Raw genomic sequence first — 5,137 nt, forward strand, 5'->3', positions numbered from 1 at the left:
GAGAGGGAAAGAGAGAGAGAGAGAGAGAGAGAGCTGTCCCATGCAGGCCAGGACAGCTGACAGCTGGGTTCAGGAAGGTCAGAGGTCGTGGATTGGCAGCAGCGGGGGAGTGAAGCGGAATCTAAAACAACAGGAAGAGCCATACACACACACACACACACACACACACACGGTTCCGGGAGAGGACAGCGTGGGCCTCCGGAAACTCTCTCTCTCTCTCTCTCTCTCTCTCTCTCTCTCTTTGTGAGGGAGTGACAGACAGTCGGCTAAAACTTCATCAGTGTTGACGCTTCCTCTCCCTCACCCACCCACACACCCAGGATCTCTCTCACTATGTGTGTGTGTGTGTGTGTGTGTGTGTGTGTGTGTGTGTGTGTAGCTTCTCTCTATCTCTTTCACTCTTTCTCTCTCAATTAAATTGCCGTGAGTGTAAAGCTGAACTAGGCAAGATTATAATGTAAAAATATGCCCGTCTTGATATTAATATTCAGACAAGAGCGTCCCATCCCCACTGACTGAGACGCTGTACGGTGGCCCTGTTTGCCCAAATTACATCCTGGCATCAGGGTTGGTCACTGGCGGGAAATCTTCTCGGTGCACAGGAAGTGACGAATCGAATTACGGGTAATTATTACAGGTGGAGCGCACATGAACACCCCAGTGAAGTGCTAAATACAAATGGGAACGTTGAATTTTACATGATACCCAAAATGCCAAGACGTGACATTCTCACTGTTTGTTCTAGCCAATAAACATATTAAAACTGATACAAATATTCTCCTCTTTTTTCTGCCGGTCCAGCACAAAGCACTCGGTTTCTCAAACAGTCACCAAAAAAGCTACTTTTGTTTCAGGACCCATTTTGTTATTTTCCGAATTAAAAGTAGTTGAATACACAACAAGCTGTATTCTCGACTGTAAAAATCCTAAATACAAGCTGACGAGGAGCACATGAAGGCAGCAAGACTCTTCCACTAGATTGCTGTAGGGCGACCAAAGCTCTGTGAGTGGGGAAAATCTAGGAGATCATGAGGTAAATATTGGACTTTTGGATCTACAGTGCAATCGTTTGGCCTCAGAATACTTGGATTATGCTGTTTAGAGTAATTTTATGGTCATTTTTTGCCCTTTTTGGAAATCTAAAGAAAAGAAGAAGAAGTTGTTTTGGAGCTGCGGAATCTAACTCACTTTGTTTTGTTGACATACAAACTTCACCAGTGTTTCAACTGACATGAGGGTGAATATATAATGAATTAAAATTTTTGGATGGACTATTCCATTAAGAGCAAAATACAAAACTGTCTGCTTTAAAGCAGTGAGCGAGCGCTCAGAGAAAGCTGGACTCACCAACGATGGCTGAACGTTTTTATGAAATCAAGGATAGTAGAAGTTTCTCAACAAATAGAGTAACACGTAATAGTTCATTTGAAGTTAAAACATGAGAATCACCATCACCACGAGGTTTTCACAAGGCAGCATCAATACACAAATTTGCCCAGAAGGGTTGGAGCTCAGACAGAGGATAAACACATGGGTTGTTCCAAACCTTTGACCCTCCAGTTACTGAACAGGCTGTAATCAGCACATATCCCTCCTATAAAATGGTGGTTCCACTGGGGGTCAAACCCAGGACTTTTTGCGCGTAAAGCAGATGTGATAACCACTACACTATGGAACCATGGGCAGAAAACGCATTTATAGATATTGGCAAAATACTAAACTGTCTTCTTTACAGCAGTAAGTGAGCACCACAGAAAGCTGGACTCACCAACGATGGCTGAACCTCTTCACCTCCTCCATCTCCACCACACACTGAGAAGAAGACATTTAGGTCAGAGGACTGTGGAGTTTACTGATGTCACATTACATGGTTTCTGGGTAATGAAGTCCTTCAAACTTTGCTGCCACTTGGGGTCGCCACAGTGCGTAGTTGCCTGGTGCAGCTTTAGAAATGTTTTCATACATTTGTTTTCGAACCACGCACTGCGATTGTTGAATTGTTGTGATGTTTTCAGCTGAAAGATACAAAACTGCTCAACCATTTTTTGCATTCATTGGCCATATGACACTCAGTATAATTAGCAATTTCTACATATATAATTTGTACATATCATCACTGTCAGGTGAAAACCTTGTATCTCCAACACGTCAACTTTTCAGGCGCTAAGAAAAGTAGGTTATGTTTTTTGCACCATGAATTTTTGAGCTTCTACAATGGGGTTTGAAAGGTTTTTATTATTATTATTATTTTCTTTATTTAAGCAGGAAGTCTCATTGAGATCAAGATCTCTTTTCCAAGAGAGACCTGCTAACAACAGAACAGTTATAAAAAAGACATGCAAGTTCATTCAAACATTACACAGCAACAATCAGCAATCAAACACAAATCAGTGGAAACAGTTACAGTCAATGTTAGAAAAATCATGGATTAAGAATTTGAACTTTTCTAAAGAAACAAGGTATTCTAATTTCAAAGACCTTTGCAAATCATTCCATTTGTAAGGCGTAGAGTATCGAAAACCATTTTTGCCAAGCTCTGTATTTACATGCGGAATATCTAAGATTAGGTAAGTATTTATAAGAATCTACAGTTTCAATTTGGGTCCCATTCAAAGTGTGAATACCAATATTAGATATAATGCTATTCACACAGTGAGACCTTGAAAAAAGCATACATTTAGTTTTATCAGAGTTCAGGGAAAGTTTGTGATTGACTAACGATATTTGAAAAGTGTCAAAGGCGGACTGCAAGTTCGAGACAGCTGTGTCAGGCGAGGAGCCAGAGGCATACAAGATTGTGTCGTCTGCATAAAAATGGACATTGCAGTATGATGTTGGAAGGATTATATTATTTATATAGATTGTGAAAAGAAGTGGGCCAAGAACAGACCCTTGTGGAACTCCTTTACTAATTTCAAGTGAGCTTGATCTAACACCATCAGCAACAATAACTTTCCCAGAAAGGTAAGCAGAAAACCAGTTAAGAGAAACATCATCAAATCCAATGGAAGACAACTTAAAGAGTAAAATGCTATGATCCACAGTGTCAAATGCCTTCGACAAGTCAACAAAGAGTGCGGCACAATGTTGTTTTTTATCCAGAGAGTTGATAATATCATCTATTACCAGAGTTGAAGCTGTTACCGTGCTGTGACCAGGTTTATAAAATCAAGGATGGCAGAAGTTTCCCAACCCATAGAGGAACAGGTTCATCAGAAGTTAAAACATGAAAATATCCATGATTGGATTTACGAGGTTTTCACAAGGCAGCATCAATACAAAAAGTTGCCCACAAGGGTCTAGCTGAAACAGAGGATAAACACACGGGTTGGTGCCAATCTTTGACCTTCCAGTTACTGTACAGACTGTAATCAGCACACCACCTTGTTATGAACTGATGCTTCCACTGGGGGTCGACCCCAGGACCTTCTGCGTGTAAAGCAGACGTGATAACCACTACACCATGGAACCATGTATGAACATAGGCAAAATAAGATAAGTGTCTCCTTTACAGCAGTGAGCGAGCGCTCAGAGAAAACTGAATTCACCGGTGATAGCTGAACTTCTTCACCTCCTCCACCCACCACACATTAAGAAGAAGACAGTTAGGTCTGGGGAGTGCGGAGTTTACTGACGTCACATTACGTGATTTCTGGGTAATGAAGTCAAACTTTCTAAAATTCACAGTTACCTCTTGCTGCCATTTGGGGTCGCCGCAGTGCGTAGTTGCAGTGCGTAACCTTGTATCTCCAAAATGTCGACTTTTCAGGGGCTAAGAAAAGACATTTGTTTTGTTTTCTTTGCACAATGCTTTTTTGAGTTTCTACAATGGGCTTGAAAGGTTTTTATAAAACCAAGGATGGTAGAAGTTTCTCAACATTTCAAGTTAAAGCTCAACATACCAATTTGGCCAGAAGGGTTGGAGCTCAGACACAATATGCTCAGAGGATTTAAACCCATCGGTTGTTGGAAACCTGTGACTTTACAGAACTGAACAAACAGTATTCAGTAAATCAAACTCCTTCAAACCGTTGGTTCCACTGGGGATCGAACCCAGGACCTTCTGCGTGTAAAGCAGACGTGATAACCACTACACCATGGAACCACCATGTGTAGATGTTGACAGAAGTAACACTTGGTGCTCTTGTGGATTACGAAACAGTAGTGAAGTCCTTAGGTTTATAGGTGCTCATTGGAAACAGGAATCAAATCTGTAGAAAACTGAGATACTAGAAACTACACTGAAAACAGCAAAGGCTTTTTCAATTCAAAGCTTTTAGTCTCTTCCCTCCTTGCTGGATTTTGGCCTTGGACATTTTACATACAGCTCAAGAGTTTACTTTTTTCTTACTGGAGGTTTTCAATCTTAGATCTCTGTTTTCTACTAATGTATAGATGTCTTTAAACTTGTCAGTATTTCCATCAATATTAGCAGCAATGTAACGGACACCACCAGTTCACATTCACTTCATTTGTGACAGTTTACTGCAGCTGATATAACTCCTAATTATCTGATTTTATGGTATGTGCATTATTAGTAGCAACACAGTTAAAACTGACAATATTTTTTTAGTCATTTCATCTCATATTCTGTCTGTATGTCTTACTTTTTCTGAAAACTGAAAAAGTTAAAAAATTCTGCCAGGTACTGTAATTACACGTTTACAGTGCAGTGTCACTTGTTTAAGGAATTTTCTAGGAAGTGTCAATAAGTGTCAAATTTGTCAATATCTTGAAAAAAAGCCAGATTGGGCTTTTTTTCACTCCACTGGTATCAGGAAAAATGACACTTGATTCAAGCAAATTATTGAAATTAGCGGATTTGCATTGGAAACAGGTGAACTGATCTTTTTTCACTTGTTTTAAGAAAAATAAAATTTGAATCTATGGATGGTATTTCCACCAGGAGTGAGTTTAATCAGTTTCTTTAATTCTGTATATGTCACTCTAGTTTAAGGTTAAGGTGCAAGTTCAATTTCGACATCAGGCATGCAGACATCTTGATGTTTTTATAGCGAGATAAACTTGAGGATTTCTTTCATTTCATTCAGCAGCCACTCCTAAACCGCTGGTCTTTTGCCTCCACCGCTCTCCAAGTCGTCACTGGTGTAAACAAACACACCGCTCATGCGTCTGG

The 5,137-nt window shown here is 40.2% G+C and overlaps 3 non-coding genes across 3 annotated transcripts; all 3 read right to left on the bottom strand.

Annotated features, from left to right (window-relative positions):
* Positions 1-1,605: 1,605 nt before the first annotated feature.
* trnav-uac (transfer RNA valine (anticodon UAC)) lies at positions 1,606-1,678 on the bottom strand. Its single transcript has one exon. It is a non-coding gene; the product is annotated as a tRNA-Val (tRNA).
* A 1,720-nt stretch (positions 1,679-3,398) lies between these two features.
* Positions 3,399-3,471, bottom strand: trnav-uac (transfer RNA valine (anticodon UAC)). Its single transcript has one exon. It is a non-coding gene; the product is annotated as a tRNA-Val (tRNA).
* Positions 3,472-4,032: 561 nt separating this feature from the next.
* trnav-uac (transfer RNA valine (anticodon UAC)) lies at positions 4,033-4,105 on the bottom strand. The gene has a single exon. It is a non-coding gene; the product is annotated as a tRNA-Val (tRNA).
* Between the last annotated feature and the right edge of the window lie 1,032 nt (positions 4,106-5,137).

The sequence above is a fragment of the Centroberyx gerrardi genome, chromosome 11 (genome assembly GCF_048128805.1).
Source record: "Centroberyx gerrardi isolate f3 chromosome 11, fCenGer3.hap1.cur.20231027, whole genome shotgun sequence".
NCBI classification, from domain to species: Eukaryota; Metazoa; Chordata; class Actinopteri; order Beryciformes; family Berycidae; genus Centroberyx; species Centroberyx gerrardi.